This window comes from Monodon monoceros, unplaced genomic scaffold (assembly GCF_005190385.1).
Source record: "Monodon monoceros isolate NGI ecotype Baffin Bay Population unplaced genomic scaffold, NGI_Narwhal_1 Super_Scaffold_14, whole genome shotgun sequence".
In the NCBI taxonomy this organism is placed as follows: domain Eukaryota; kingdom Metazoa; phylum Chordata; class Mammalia; order Artiodactyla; family Monodontidae; genus Monodon; species Monodon monoceros.
In genome coordinates this window covers 37,096,247-37,112,870 of record NW_021703770.1, presented here as the reverse complement: position 1 = coordinate 37,112,870, position 16,624 = coordinate 37,096,247, and the positions used below count along the sequence as shown (strand labels likewise).

General features: G+C 42.5%; 1 long non-coding RNA gene across 2 annotated transcripts in view; it reads right to left on the bottom strand.

Moving 5' to 3' along the window:
- Positions 1-246: 246 nt before the first annotated feature.
- Positions 247-16,624, bottom strand: part of LOC114895571 — a 37,003-nt gene continuing 20,625 nt past the window's right edge. The window contains exons 2-3 of one of the 2 annotated variants that reach the window (XR_003793587.1): positions 8,580-8,756; positions 247-430 (exon numbers count right to left, since the gene is read on the bottom strand). This is a non-coding gene — a long non-coding RNA (uncharacterized LOC114895571). Of the gene's footprint in view, positions 431-7,253; positions 8,757-16,624 lie in introns of those variants that run through there. The other variant, XR_003793589.1, reaches the window with a different exon arrangement.

Here is a 16,624-nt window from a genome sequence, read left to right as displayed (position 1 = left end):
AGGTGTTGGTCAAAGGTACAAATTCCCAGCAATAAGATGAATAAATTCGGGGGATCCAATGTACAGCATGGTGACTATAATTAACCATATCATATTATATATTTGAAAGTTGTTAATCGAGCAGATTTAAAATTTTATCACCCCAAAAAACAATGGTAATTATGTGAGTGGGCTAAGGTGTTAACTAACTTTATTGTAGTAATCATTTTGTAATATACACATGTATCAAATCATCACATTGTACACCTTATACTTACGTATATTATAAGTCAGTAATATCTCAATAAAGCTGGAAAGGAAAAAAAGATGGTCGAAGCTCTTGTAGAAGGTGCTTCTGGAGTGTGACATCCAGTTAGCATCTATCAAAGCTTACAAACACTCTGGAATGTGTATTCCTGAGCAGGGCACTTCAGATGTTAACAAATTGCTCCTAGGAGGTAAATTAAAAGTAACAGATCAAAAAAAAGTAACAGATACATCTCTCTGTCTAGGCTGAAGTATTTGAAACTAAATTGTATGTAATATAATTCATGCAATGTACTCACCTCAGAACCTTTGGAGAAGTATTCTCTGCATACAATGTCTTCACCCCCTTCTCACCCATTTGCCTGGGTAACGTCTTATTAGAATGGCTGTCACCTCCTCCAGGAAGTCTTCCCTGATCCTCCACCACCCCCACCAAGGCAAAGTTGAGTGACTCTCACATCTCCTGTAGCATCTGTGCTAACTTTTCATCATTGGGAATCAACTGGTCTTTTCCCTATCACTTGACTGTAATCCCCAGTCCTTTTATCCCTAGTACCAAGCAGAATACCTGGCCATTAGCACAAACTCAATTTGTTTGTAAAATTGAATTTAACTCAAACAAGAAAACAATTTTGTTTTTCTGTCTCATTGCTTCCCAGCCATGTATTGGAAAAGGAATCACCAGTGATCATTTGTTGGCCAGAGATAGGTAACTGATGAAAAGGAAATGAAGGGGACGTGGCCCTGGATAGACCGTAAGAATGAGAATAATTTGGAAGTGACCAAACGTAGAACCATTTTTAGTTTTTTCCTTTAAACGCTCCAAGTCTTTACTGAGTTTGCACTCAGGGTGGGCTCTGGAGCTGGAGTAGCGGCAAGTATCTTCTGTACTGGCTGATCTCTGATATTTACCCTGAAGAGACGAAAGCAACCAGGAATGTTAATCACTTGATGCTTCCTTAGGAGTCCCGCAATTCCTAGTGGAGAGAAGGCTGGTAAGGTGCTGTCTGCCAGACAGAAAGCCCATCAGGAGGCTGCTGACCTCATTTTGTCCAAATACACAGACTTGGACTTGACATTTGCCAAAGTGCAGCTAAACAAATGGTGGTAAAATGATGCCCCACCTATTCAGCCCACATCAAAGTGGCTACATGTGGTTTTCAACGGTAGAAAATAGACTCAGCAGGAATACTGAGATACGGCCCATTTATTCCTTATAGGGACTCTATTCCTTCACAGCTGTAGACCTGTGATTTTAAATAAGACCAAGTCTGTATCTCATTGGATATTTTGTCTCATTTAAATAGTAAAGAAGGAGAAAGGATGGCGTGGAATTCATGCATTCAAAATAGGTAAAGTTTACACTTTGGGATTATATGGAAAATACTGTGAGCAAACGACTGCTATCCCCAGAGGCCCCAGGAAAGGAACTGGAGGCTGGGGAGGGTCACGATTCCTGTCTCTCTTCTGCACCCACAGCCTCGACTTTCTCTCCACCTCAACCCCCTTATCCCGAAACAACACAAAGTCACACCAGAATCAGCATTCTGGGCGGGAAAACAATGCAGGACAATTCTATAACACAGAGTGGAAAACCACGGTGCTGGGAAGTAGACTGGGCAGCAGCCACCTAGGGTACCCGGCTTGCTTTCAGGTAGAGCTGGATGGGTACGCATGGCCTGGGGCTGGTTATTTATCCCTGTGGGGAACAAGGGATCCTCTGAAGAGCTCTTGGATAAAAGCTCTTTACATGAAAGTCATTCCGTGAATGAAATCTGGTGTGTCTGTGTTCTTTGCTCTGGTAAGTAGCAAAAATTGTCAGAGATAATAATTAAAGGCCCCCAAGCCCTCATCTGAAATTCAGGATTTCTCAGATTTTAGAAAGGTAACTCAGTAGCTGACACCTCAGGAAATGATCATACGAACATTTCTGCAGCAAGTGTATGACTATTCATTCCTTTGTGAAGCTGCAAAGCCGACAAGGAGCTCAGGTCAATCTGGGTCAAGTCAGAATGATGAAAAACTTTCGGTATTCAGAGCTGTCTGAATCAAAATGTTTGAATAAGAGATCGTGGACCTGTAATAACATTTTCCTGAAGGGCTTAGCTGTCTCGAGAAGAGAGACTCTGATTTCCACTACCCCATTTAGGGAGCCACGTAGCAGCACACAGCTTCAGGCTCAGAAGACTGACATCCTTCAGGTGAACCAGTGGCAACTCCCTCCCCCCTGCATTTCCTTCCCAGGGATTTTAAGACTCTGCGTGTGTCTTTTCATTTGTTCTTTCTTTCTGCATTGTGCTTAAGGCAGTGCTGGCTTCACTGCTCCCGTGGATACCCACAAAGTGAGGCAAGCCAGGATAATGGTTAAGGGCTAAGACCTTATAGTCAGAAGGAGCTTGGTTTAAATCCTACCTCTGACACCTTTTAGCTGTTTGTTGGATCCTAGGAGGCTGCTTGACCTCTCTGAACCTCAGCTTATTCAGCTATAAACCCTCATGCGGGGCTGTTATAAGAATTAAATGAGGCTTTAAGATTGCTGACAATTATGGAATGCTTGCTCTGTACCAAGCACATATTAAGAGTTCTACATGACGGGTTATTCTATAAAACAGATACCATCCTTATTTTATAGATGAGGAAACTGAGCCTTGGAAAGCTGGGCTCACTGGAGCCATATTGCTATCAAACGGAGAAGCTGGCATTCAATGCTGAGTCGTCTAATCCCTGGTACTCTCAACCACTCTGCTATAATGGCTCATTAGATGGTCGGCGAAATGTTTTGCATGGTTTCTGAAACAGAGTGAACTCTCAATGTATGATAAATACGATATCATAGTAATGATGATGATGTTAAAGGAGAGCTGAGTTTAAGCTAAATCTAGAGGCAGACCATTGAGTGACTTGGTTTTCATTGTCAACAATTACCCATGTGGTGCTCCTGACTTGCCAGCCTAGGGATAACCCCCCCAGAGCTCTGTCAACATCCTTTTTAAGTAGAGTCTCCCATATACCTGGCTCAGGGATTTTTAAAATGTTATCAATCTGTCTTCCATGCCCTCTAGTATAGCACTACTGTCTTAGGTCAGGTTCCTTGGGAAACAGACTCACAGGCAGAAAATTGATTGGCAAGTGCTCTAGGGATCAATGACTATGGGGAATGAAGGCTGAAGGACTGAGCAGAGAGAATTGCACTGCAATGCAGTCCCAACAAAGACCTCAGTCTATCCCACCCAGAGCACTGGGGCTAAGATGGTCTGTGGTGGGCAGAAATCTAAGATAGTCCCAAGATTCCTGCCCTCTGGTGTACATGCCTTGTGCAATTCCTTTACCTTGAGTGCAGGCAGAAGCTGTGAATATGATGGGCTATCACGCCCATGGTTAAGCTACTCATCAATTGACTTGGAGTTAATAAAAAGGGAGATTATCTGGGTGGGCCTGACCTAATCAGATGAGGCCATAAGTGGCTCTGAGCCCTTCCAAGCATGAGAGGGAATATGGGAAGGGCCACATAGCAGGAAATAGCAGGAAGGCCCTAGGAAACTGAGAATGGTCCCTGGTTGACAGTCAGCCAGGAAATGGGAGAGCAGTCCTAGAGCCACAAGGAACTGAGTTCTGCCAACTCTTGATTGAACTTGGAAGAAGACCCCCAAGCCTCAGATGAGACCCCCAAGCTCTGGCTGGCACCTTGGGTTCAGCCTGGTGAGACGTGAGCAGGAGATCCAGTTGTGCTATGCTTGGACTTCTGACCTGTGAGATGATAAAGGGGTGTGTTTTTTGCTTTATTTTTTAAATTAAACTTTTTATTTTGAGATAATTGTACATTCATGTGCAGTTGTAAGAAACAGTACAGAGAGATTCTTTGTATCCTTTACCCAGTTTCTCCCAAGGGTAACATCTTGCAGAGCTGTAGTACGAGATCACAACCAGAATATTGACATTGAGACAGTCAAGACACAGAGCAATACCATCACTACATCCTGTAGTCCTTTTATAGCCAGGCCCCCTTGCCTCCTGCATCTCCTTCCCCCATTTATCTTCGACTCTCAGCAATCACTAATCCATTCTGCATTTCTGTAATTTTGTCATTTCAAGAATGTTATGTAAATGTAGTAATATAATATGTAACATTTTGGAATTGGCTTTTTTCACTCAGCATGACTCCTTGGAGATTCATCTAACTTGTGTGTATCAATGGTTCATTCATTTTTACTGCTGTGAAGTATTCCATGATATGAATGTACCACAGTGTGTTTAGCCGTTCAACTGTTGAAGGATATCTCGGTCGTTTCCAGTTTGGGGCTGCTACCAGAAAAGCTGCTTTGAACATTTGTGTACAGCCTTTTGTTTGAACGTGTTTCCATTTCTCCGCAAAAATTTCTCTGGGATTGAAACTCTGGGTCATATGGTAGTTGCATTTGTAGTTATTTAAGAGACTGTCGAGCTTTTCCAAAGTGGCTGTACCATTTTACCTTCCCACCAGCAATGTATAAGTGATCAGCTTTAATGCCGTCACTATGTTTTATTTTAGATTTTCTGAGAGATGTATAGTGATAACTCGTTGTGGTTTTAATTTACATTTCCATAATGGCTAGTGACCTTGAGCATCTTTTCACCCACTTATTTACCATCTCTATATCCTCTTCAGCAAAATGTTCCTTCATGCCTTTTCCCCAAATCTAATTGCTTTTCTTTTATTATTTACTGTTGAATTTTGAGAGATCTTTATGTATTCTAGATGCTATTCCTTTGTCAGAAGTATGCTTTGCAAATTTATTGTCTCACTGTCTGAAGGTTGTCTTTTCATTCTCGTAACACGATACTTACAAAGCAAATTTTTAAATTTAGATGAAACTCAATTTTTTTTCTTTTATAGATCATGCTTCTGGTGGCAAATCTAAGAAGTCTATGCTTAGCCTTGGATCCCAAAGATATTTTTCTGATATTTTCTTTTCTAAAAGCTTCGTAGTTTTACATTTTACATTTAAGCCCATGATCCTTTTAAGTTAGTTTTTTAATAAGATGTGAGATTTAAGTCGAGGTTCATTGAAAAAGCTAGCGTTCCTCCATTGAACTGCTTTAGTACTTCTGTAAAAAATCAGTTGGGCATATTTGTGTTAATGTGTTTCTGGATTCTCTATTCTGTTCCATTGGTTTATGTGTCTATCACTCTGTAAACATCACAGCTCTGTCTTGAAATCAGGTAGACTGATTCCTTCCATTGTAGAATCCTTTTACAAAACGATGTTAGCTATTCTAGTTCATCTGCACTTCCATATAAATTTTATTTATTTTTATTTTATTTATTTATTTTTGGCTGCGTTGAGTCTTCGTTGCTGTGTGCGGGCTTTCTCTAGTTGAAGTGAGCAGGGGCTACTCTTTGTTGCAGTGTGCGGGCTTCTCATTGCGGTGGCTTCTCTTGTGGAGCATGGGCTCTAGGCGTACCGGCTTTAGTAGCTGCAGCACGCTGGCTCAGTAGTTGTGGCTCGTGGGCTCTAGAGCACAGGCTCAGTAGCTGTGACGTGCGGGCTTAGCTGCTCCGCGGCATGTGGGATCTTCCCAGACCAGGGATCGAACCTGTGTCCCCTGCATTGGCAGGCGGATTCTTAACCACTGTGCCACCAGGGAAGTCCCCATATATATCTTAGAATACTTTTGTCTATACCTATAAAAAATCTTGCTGGGATTTTGATAAGAATTGCATTAACCCTGCATTTGGAAGAATTGACCTCTTAATTATGTTGAACCTTCCAATCCATGAGCACGCTATGTCTCCACTTACTTAGATCTTTGGTTTCTTTCAACATTGTTTTCAGTATAGAAGTTCTGTAGATGTTTTGTTAGATTTACACTTAAGCATTTCTTTTTTTTTTTTGAGTAATTGAAAATGGCATTGTATTTTGAGTTTTGATGTCCACCTGTTCATTGATATGTAGAAATAACAATTGCATATACAGTTGTATATCTAGAAATACAAATGTGTACAATTTTTGTATGTTTATCTTGTATATTGCAACTTTGCTGAACTCACTTATTTGTTCTAGGAGTTGGGTTGTTTTTGTTTGTATGTTTGTTTATAGATTCTGTGGGATTTACAACATAGACAACCATGTCATTTGCAAATAGGGACAGTTTTATATCTTCCTTCCTGATCTGTATGCATTTTATTTCCTTTTTGTGTCTTATTAATTTGATCAGAACTTCCAATAATATATTGAATAAGAGTGGTGAGAACAAACATCCTTTACCTTGTTCTTGGTCTTGGGAGGAAAGCATTCCATCTTTCACCATTAAGTGTAATATTAGCTGTAGGCTTTTGGTAGATACTTTTCAACAAGTTGAGAAAGTTCCCCTCTACTCCTATTTTCTTCTAAGAGTTTTATAATGAATACATGTTGAATTTTGTTAAAAATGTTTTTTGCATCAGTTGATAAGACCGTGTGATTTTTCTTCTTTAGCTATTAATATGGTGGATTACATTGATTGATTTTCAAGTATTGAACAGCCTTGCATTCTTTGAGTAAACCTCCTTTGAGAGGGTGAAAAGGACCATGGGGGAATGCTTTGTTGTATTTTAAGCCACCTGAGAACAAATGGTGAGGAGTTCACCAGGCAGTTAAGGAGGGAAAGAACTTCCAGGGTGACGCATTACAGTTACAAAGGCACTGAGGCACGAAACTGCCTTCTCTGAAAAAAATGCAAATATTTCAGGATGTCTGGAGTGTTGAGTCCCAGAGGCAGAGTGGCAGGAGATGAGGCTAAGCTGTAGGCCAGGCAGAGCTCCAAGGCTTTGTATGCTGTGCTCAGGACAGCGGGCTTTCACTGAAGGTGATGGAAACCACTGTGAGGCTGGATGTAGGGAACGATCCAGTAAAGTTTGCCTTTTAGAAGCCCCATGAAAAGGGAACTGGAGGGCTGAGCCTAGAGAAGGGGAACCAGTAGGAAGAATCCAGGAAAGGAAGGATGGAATCCTGTATTACCACTAACATTGAACTCATTACCTTCCTTCTTCAAATGCTTCTCCTCAGAGCCCCCTGACCCTCCTTATTCATTTGCCCAAGGCCGTCTCAAACTCTTCTTTTGTCCTCTACAGCCAGTTAGTTGGCAGAGCCTCTGTGTCCTCGTCCTCTTCTGTCCCTTTGCTCTACTCACTGCCACCAACTCAGTGAAACTGGAGTATTCGTATTCTCCTCACTGGCCCCCTACTTCTGCATTTTCTCCACCTCCAATCCATTCTCCATCCTTGCCCCTGTTTTCACCTTTAAAATTCCCTACTCTCATCAGATCACTTCCATTTCTACAAAAACTTCAGAAAGGGTCTGCTTGGTCTGTATCAAATGGAACAGACTCCTGGCTGCCTGGGGGCACGGACTAGGGTCTTCGAGGAACTGCCTTGGAAGGTCTTTGAGAGAAATCTCCTGTGAATTGTCAGGGGACCTCCAATGCAAAGGCAGCCATCTACAGGGCAGAGCTTTGGTGCCTGAAAAGATACCTTCTCTTTAGCTTGCCTGACCTCCACCAAACTGCTCATTTTTTCTTGTAGCCCTCCTCTCCAGCATACTAGTTCAGAATAGGCACACAGGGGCACTCAGCATGTACTTGGTGAATTGAACTGAATTGGACGGAGTTCAGCCAGGTTATTGCTTTATTATTATTTGCAAGCTATCTGCATTTCTGGGACTTTTCTTCTCCCTGCTCCTACTTACCTCCCTTCTCTGCGCTTTACTGTTCTTGGCTTGGATTTATGGGAGGCAGGAGCCCTGGCTGTCCTATGGCCACTCAGGACCCCTGGACACTGAGTCTGTGCACCAGAATGATCCTGCCAGGCTCTCAGGGCACTTTTTGGTCTAGGTTGTGACAGTCTTAGGGACGGGGACTGACCTGTCTTTGTGATGAGGGTGGGGGGCATGCCACTCCACTCCCTGCTAGCCCAGGGACAGAAGAGTTTTTATTTAGTAAATGAGTGCTAATATTTGGTTACATGCGAAGCCCTCAGGAAGTCATTCCAAGAACACAGCGGACATTCCAGCCTTCAAGTTCCCTGATCCAGTCTCTCACAATCCCCAGCCACACACCTGAACACCAAAGACTGGATTCTTTACCTTCCTCCACTATCTTCCTTTCCGATCTGCTTCCTAAGCCCTCTCTGAGCCCCTTTTATGTCCCTGCACAGCCCAGGCATCCACTCTTGGCATTATCTCTGCCTGACTCCTCCCTCCTCCCCTCTTCCTGTTGCAGGTCGTTTGTTCAAACCTGTTGCATCTCCATTTATAATAGCTATTAGGGAATTCCTCTCCAATCCCAACCCTCTCTGCCTTTAAGTACTATCTGCTCACCTCTTGATCATGATGACCTTCTGGTCTTGGCTCATCCTGCCTCATGTGTCAGGAATAATGGTAGTGGTGTCAACGGTGAGAAGAGTGGCCTCAGGGGGATCCGAGGAGTTGTGAGGATGTGCTGGATGCTTGACTGAAGGACAAGAGGCCTTCAGAGTGGAGGTTTCTAAGAATCACCTTTGGGAGAGAAGAGAAACACACAATGGCAGATCCCAGATTTAGCTCCCACCCTATAAAAATCAAACCTGTACTAGTATCACACCCAGTCCTCCAACACTGGCAGTGGAAAAAGAGCCTTTATGTAGATAAGGTGCCTGAATCTCATGGCCACAACTCCCAGGGAACAGCTCCTCTTTAATTTCCTGCCCAAGCCCTGCCCATAATGCTACTCTCTGTATCCAGTCCATCCAATGAGACCATGTTGGAGAATAGACACCCCTTAACCAGAGCACTTTGACTTCAGACAGCCTGGGCTCCCCTACTGTGTGATCCCATACCATCAGCATTTCCCCACACAACATAAATGGCCATTTGAGTGTAAATGAACATAAATGGCTGTCATTGGTCTGCATTCCCTGGACTGTCTCTATGTCACTCATCCCCACATTCTAGATCATAGTTCAGAGACTGCTACAAGATTGATGCTCAATAAATATCTGTTAAATGAATGAATGAATGGATGGGATGGATGGATGGATGAATGAATGAATTTTACTTATGGCTCAAGGATAGCAAAAGAGAAAACAGACCCAGAAAGCTAGCTGTAACTAAGGAATCTGGCTTACGAAGTGTAACTTACTCATCTCCAGCTTGTGTTCCTCTCCAGGGTCTCCCTGCCTAGCTTCTGGCATATCCCACATCTCTCTCTCTCTCCCTTTCCACCTGGTGCACTTCAGCACAGCTAGACTTCTCAAGACAGACCCACAGGGAAAGAGAGACAGGAGTTCCCTCCCATGGTAGGCTGAATCTCTAAGTTTCCAGGTTCCTGTATGAAGGGCTACATCTTCTCTGGATAATAGTCCACCCCTTTAGGGGTGTGTGCTTCCTCTAGGTCAGAAGGGAAAACAGCTTTCACCTCCCTTGGCAACGTTCATTAGTTTCTCCTAAAGTATTCTACTGAGGATTAGCAAGAAAGAGTAGGTGATCCACTAACAGTGCCTGCCACGGGTGTGGCCAAGAGGAAAGATAGTTTCTATGGTGCATATTTGCCTATGGCCTCAGCAGGACAACCTGTCTTTATAAAAACAAATAAATCTAAGATCCACACTTAGGGGGATTATTTCATACTTATCCTTTAAGGAGTTAAGGTTTCCATTGGCAGCCTTCACATGTACTGTTCCCCTACAGAGACTTGGGGAGGGAGTGTCCTTTTCTGTTGTGATTGTTTTTCTTCTGAGATGTAACAGAAGCTGAAGGAAGCAACTGCAACAGGATAGTGTTACTTAAACCCAATTCAGTCATTATTATTTTTGTAAATTTTAGAATTTTATTATGAGCCTTTAATGGGATGCTGTGCTCTTTGGCAAGCATCGTTCCTGAGCTCTGGCAATGATGATGGATAAACCAGGGACAGTGTATCCATCCTGCTTCTTGTTCTCCATGGGTCTGAAACACATCTTCCAATGGGCCCCAAAGGGAGTTTGACTCAGCATCTACACCAGGACTCTTGATATTGGAGCTCTTCTTGGGAAACCAAGAATCGAGGGCAGCCACTGGGCTCCTTTATTTTTAAGAAGTATTTTCTTCACAGCGCCCACCCACTAGAGCTGTGGGTGATGGCAGCTAAGGAAGGGCCTGAGTGGGTTTAAGTGGGTTCTAGGATTGAAGCAACACAGACAAGTTGAGCAGAGGAGGTGGAGGACAGTCTTTGTTCACCAGTCCCTGGCAGTGAGCTACAGATCCAGAGCAAAAACAGCAAAATGCCATGGAGGGCAGAAACCAAAGGTGGGGAGACAGACAGCAGGACAGACGAGGGGAAGGAGTCACCAACAGGAAAGAGATGGGAGAGGTGACAGAGACTGAGCATATGTGCCCCATGAAGTCGAATATTTTCTTTGGAGGTCCAAGTTATCCCGTGAATTTTTTTCTAGTACTTTTCCACATCCCTGGGACCAAACATGTGCATACGACATGTCTAAAACTGATGTGTTTAAAGCAGTTTTTGGAGAAGCAGATAGAGATAAGCTTCCAACTTTTTTTTTTTTTTTTTTACTGTACGCAGGCCTCTCACTGTTGTGGCCTCTCCCGTTGCGGAGCACAGGCTCCGGACACGCAGGCTCAGCGGCCATGGCTCACGGGCCCAGCCGCTCTGCGGCATGTGGGATCCTCCCGGACCGGGGCACGAACCCGCGTCCCCTGCATCGGCAGGCGGACTCTCAACCACTGCGCCACCAGGGAAGCCCAAGCTTCCAACTTTTAAACATGGAAAGGGAGGATTTCTCTCTGACTCCATGTGACCAGTTCATTGAAACAAAGCAAGCATCAATGTATCCCCTCGCGCAGAATGTTTCAGCTTACCTTCATACACTGTCTCCAGCTGTTTCTCAGACTAAGGACTGATTATTCTTTTTTAAATTAATTAATTTATTTATTTTTAATTTTTGGTTGCATTGGGTCTTTGTTGCTGCACATGGGCTTTTCTCTAGTTGTGGCGAGCGGGAACTACTCTTCGTTGTGGTGCCCGGGCTTATTGCTGTGGCTTCTCTTGTTGCGGAGCATGGGCTCCAGACACACGGGCTTCAGCAGTTGTGGCACGTGGGCTCAGTAGTTGTGGCTCATGGGCTCTAGACTGCAGGCTCAGTAGTTGTGGCACACGGGCTTAGTTGCTCTGTGGCATGTGGGATCTTCCCGGACCAGGGCTCGAACCCATGTCTCCTGCATTGGCAGGCAGATTCTTAACCACTGAGCCACCAGGGAAGTCCCCAAAATTGGTCATATACTTCTAAATGAATATACTATGTCCATGTAAAAACACACAGAAAATGGGTGTTTTAAAAGGTTGACATTTTATAAGCAAAAGTTCCACTACTTTCTTGTACCCCAAAGGATTGCCATAGACACCCCACTTTGGAGACCGCTGCCACAGACACAGGTCTCTGTGGATTCAGAAGAGCGAGGGTTACTATTGACCATGCCTGCAAGGCGCTGGATAAGTGGTCCAGTGGCCCAGTGAAAGATGTTTCCAGAGTACGGAAACACACAGGGATGTCTGAATGGTGTTGTGGGACAGTGAATGAACCATGGGGCTGGAAGTGACTGAGATTCTGGGCCTCAGTGTTAGAGCTAATAATAGAAGTATGGTAGCCAGGAGAGGAAGCTAGTCTTTGGGGAAAAGATAAATAAGGTGAAAAGAAGCCATCTGAGAGGAGCTAACCTTATACAGGGTGAGCAAATGACAGGTGACTCTGGATTTCATGTCAGCGTGGGAGAAGAACATGAGATTTTGGTAGGTGCCGCTTAAGGCAGATCTTGTGGTGTGGTTTGCAGAGACAAGTCAGGAGTTCCTGGCTCAAAATCTCCCCCCTACTGACTGTCACAGTGCCTGAAATTTCTCTTTTGAAAATTAATCTTTGTCAGTTAAAGGGCTGGAAGCCCCAATTAAAATGCAATCTGCCCCAACAGAAGTAAGGTCTTCATTTTTTGTGAGTTATTACCTCAAAGGGGACAGGTTGCTGAGAGCAAAACACTATAGAAATGTAGTGGGGAAGCTGGAGGTGAGAGAGAGTAGGAACCACAAGAGGAGAAAAGGCTGTACTAACAGGAGAGGTGAGAGGGCATGGGATCTACTGAAGGGAATTTTATGCTCATAATCTGCATGTGGCATCTTGGATTCTGCACTGAATTTTATATGTATATATTTATAAATTGCATAGCATATAATTAATATATACAATTATATATATTAACCACCTTATGAGAAAACACACATACATATATTATATAATGCAATCATATATAACACACACATAAAATGTATAATTATATGTAATATGTCTTTTTGAGTATATATAATATATATATTTCTGAATTTTCTTACAATTTTCCTCTTGTGAGAAAACAGGCATACATATATTTGATATATAATATAATTAATATATATAATTATATTCAATTGAAATGATAAAAAGAGTAACATAATTATTATACTATAATTATAAATATAATTATATGTGTCATATGTGTGTGTTTTCTCACAAGGTGGTTTCCAGAGAGAAAAATTATAAGAAAACTCAGAAATAACCATTTTTCTGGACATAAGTAGCTCTAACCATTTATTTTCTAAGCCTAAAAGCAAGAGAAGAAATCATAAGGGAAAGGATCCAATAGATTTGAATAATTTCAAAATTCTGTAAAAAAGGGAAAACACCACCAAAATTAAGATTGAAAGGCAAACTGAAGAAAACATTTGCAGTAAATACAACAAAGAGTTGCTCTCTTTGCTGTATAAAGAAGTCAAGCAATTCAATGAGAAAAACACAAAGAACTCAATATAAACAGGCAAAGGTATTACACAGACAGTTCATAAAAGAGGAACTCTCACTAGTCATTGATTACAAGGACCATGAGGAAGGGACCATGTCTGTGTGTTCACCATTGCAGCCCCAGTGCCTGGGTCAGTGCTGAGTCACCTATTAAGTAAATATTTGTTGAAAGATTGATTTAATGAATGAACACAAGAAAAAGTCAATCTTGAGGTAATCAAAGGAATGAAAATTAAATTTTTTTTTGTCCATCACTAGAGCAAACACTTTCTAAATGGAGTAATACCCAATGAGTATAGTAATTAAGTATAGTGAAAGGACTTTCTCATGGGAATCGATGGTGACTCCATAGGAAAGCAATCACCTCCTTCTTATGCGTGGGAGGATCACACCTCCTCACGCTGCCTCACCTCCTTGGAGTCAGAACTAGCTGTGTAACTAGTTCTGCCCGTTGGGTTATGGGCAGAGGTGATGTGTGTTACTTCTGGACTGAAGCATTTAGGAACCTTCCTCTGAAGATGTGATCACAGAAGAGGCCCCTGTTGGGAAGTTGGAGGCAAAAGACTGAGCAGCCTGGATTGCTGAATCCACAGAAGGAAGATGGCAGCTTCAGAGGCTAACCTGAACCCAAAGATGATTTTGTATGACTAAAGTAAATTCTTATTTTGTTAGGTCATTGAGATACTAGAGCTGCTTTTACCATGGCACACCTCACCTATTTTGATTAATATACTTATTTCATTCTGTTCATGAATATCTATTGAGCTAAGCACCTACTATAAGACAGACCCAGAAATTCCATTTATGAGGAATAAGAAAATCATCCTAAATATGGAAAAGGATATTTATACATGAAGATGCTCATTGAAAGGTTATTTTAAACCCCAGCATTTCCATAATAGAACAGCAAGTTGCAAAAGAAAAACATTTCACATACACTTAGTAGATATTTATAAAGAAGATGTAATAACATGGGAAAATATTTGTGACTGTCATCCTCCTAAATTTCCTATACATATAAAAAAAAGATTGAAAGAAAAAACACTGAAAATGTTGAAGTGTGGTTTTTTTGAGTAATGAAAATTATGATCATTTTTCCTGCTTATTTCTTTCTACAGTTTAAAATTTTCAAAATATTCAAAAATAAACTGGTATCAATTTTCATAATGAAAAGCCATCCTTCTCTCCCAATGTTTAGACTTATAACAAATAGGTCATTTTATTATATCTTATTGTTAAGATTTTTCTTAATTTTGGAAACAAGTCTTTCCCAAGTTGCTGTAAAATGCAAATGGTGGATGATCTTTATATTTTTTGCTCCTTTTTTGGTGTTTATGCAGAAATTGCAAGTTTTAAAGAAAAAAAATTCTATCCATTCATCTCTTGTAAGGGCATTGCAGACTGCTTATTGATGTTTTAAAAATAGAATCTGAGAGGCTTCCCTGGTGGCGCAGTGGTTGAGAGTCCGCCTGCCGATGCAGGGGACACGGGTTCGTGTCCCGGTCCGGGAAGATCCCACATGCCGCGGAGCGGCTGGGCCCGTGAGCCATGGCCGCTGAGCCTGCGCGTCCGGAGCCTGTGCTCCGCAACGGGAGAGGCCACAGCAGTGAGAGGCCCGCGTACCGCAAAAAAAAATTTTTTTAAAATAGAATCTGATCTTGAGCAAGACCCTCCTCCTCTCTGGAACCCATTGTCTTTGTGTGAACAATGGGAGGCTGGGTCTAATGATCTCTCAGACCCCTGCCAGCTCTAGCAGTCAAGTGAAATAAGAAGCTAATAAGTTCATATGTCAGAGGTGTCATTCAAGCAGGTTTTGGAAAACACTTGCTTCATTAGTTTTGTGAACAGGTATCTACGGAAACAACTTATATTTGTACTCAAGGGAGACAATCATTTATGAATTTATCTCCATACAATCTTCACAAAGATAAGCTATGCTGGAGCTAAGCTTCTAACAGCCTGTACCGGAAGATGCAGTTTTACACCCTTTTTGGTAGAATCAAGTAAAAATCATCCTGATCAACTGAGGTATCATCAGAGTTTCAGAGACTCGAAGGTTTCATTTGAAATTAAACCACAAGGATCTGGAGAGTCACAGCATTCACTAGACACAATTTTTTAAAACTTGAGGAAAACACTCTGGAATGGTCGCAGAACTAGTCAAGTAACCATGGAAAGCAGAAGAGAAAAACTAGATGCAAGCAGCATCATTTTTCATTCAACCTGGGTCATTTTTATCCAGTGATTCTGGAACGACCCACTCACTCCCTGATTAGCTGCTCCTCTCTGGGCCTGAGCTTCTGCATATAGAAAATGAGGGACCTTAACCAGATGACATCTAAGGTAGCTAATAATACGAAGATTGAGCTAGCGTTTAGTATTTTTGCTATCATGTGATGACCTTCAGCACTGATTAAAAAAAAAACAACCAGGTTATGTGCAAAGAGGTACTTCTATGCTTTGATATTGTCTAACAAGCAGAACTGGTATCTTCCAGTTAACTGTTCTTGACTCCTAGCTGTGTTGTTCAGGACTCTGGTCGCCAATGGCAAAAGCTGAACGTGATTTAGCTTAACTGGAAAGGGGGAGCCTTGGCTCACGTAAACAAATCACTGAAAGAACGTGGGTCAGGTGACAAAGGACAATGGATTCAGGGACTCAAAGTCTGTCAGGACTCTCCATGCCCTTTGGGTGTCAAGGGCTAGACCAGTTTCACCATATCGTAAGGAACTTGGCTATGGACAGCTCTGGGCTCACATTTCTGCAGCTTAGGACCAGAAAGGAAAATTAGCTCTCTTCTTCAGGTAAGTCAGGTAAAGACACTGACTACACAGCTTGGGTCACCGCCCAACACCTGAGTCAATCACCATGCCCAGAGGCAGGAAATACGATGGTCTGCCTCGTCATTTGCCCAGTCTTTGTTGTCAGGAAGATTTGAGTATATTATTAGGAGTTGAAGGAAAAGATGCTGAACAGGGAAACATAGCTGCTGCACTGGTTTTCTATTTCTTGCCATGTGGCAAGTTATCACAGACTTAATGGCTTAAAACAGCCCTCATCTGTGAGTTCACAGTGCTATAAGTCAGAAGGCTGTGCTCGGCATGACTGGGTTCTCTGCTCAGGATTTCACACGGTTAAAAGGTGCCCACAAGGTTTTGTTCTCCTTGGTAGCTCAAGGTCATTTTCCAAAGTCATGTGGTTGTAGAGTATTCAGTTCCTTGTGTACACCTGAGGTCCCCATTTCTTTGGTGGCTGCTCTCAGCTCCTAAAGGCCACGGCCAGCCAGTGTTGAATCTGTCTCACTCTTCGAGTCTTTTTCACCAGGAAGAGCCCAGGTCCTTTAAAGGGTTCATCTGATTAGATCAGCCCTGGCGCCATGATAATCTCCTGATCTTAGAGTCAACTGATTTGACGCCTCAGTTACATCTGCAAAATCCCTTTGCAACAGTACCCAGCTTAGTGTTTGACTGAATAACTAGGAGAAGGCAGATACTGGGGGAGAGGAGGGTGGGGATTGGGGACCCCCCTTAGAATTCTGCCAACTACCACTGCTACATGAGCTTA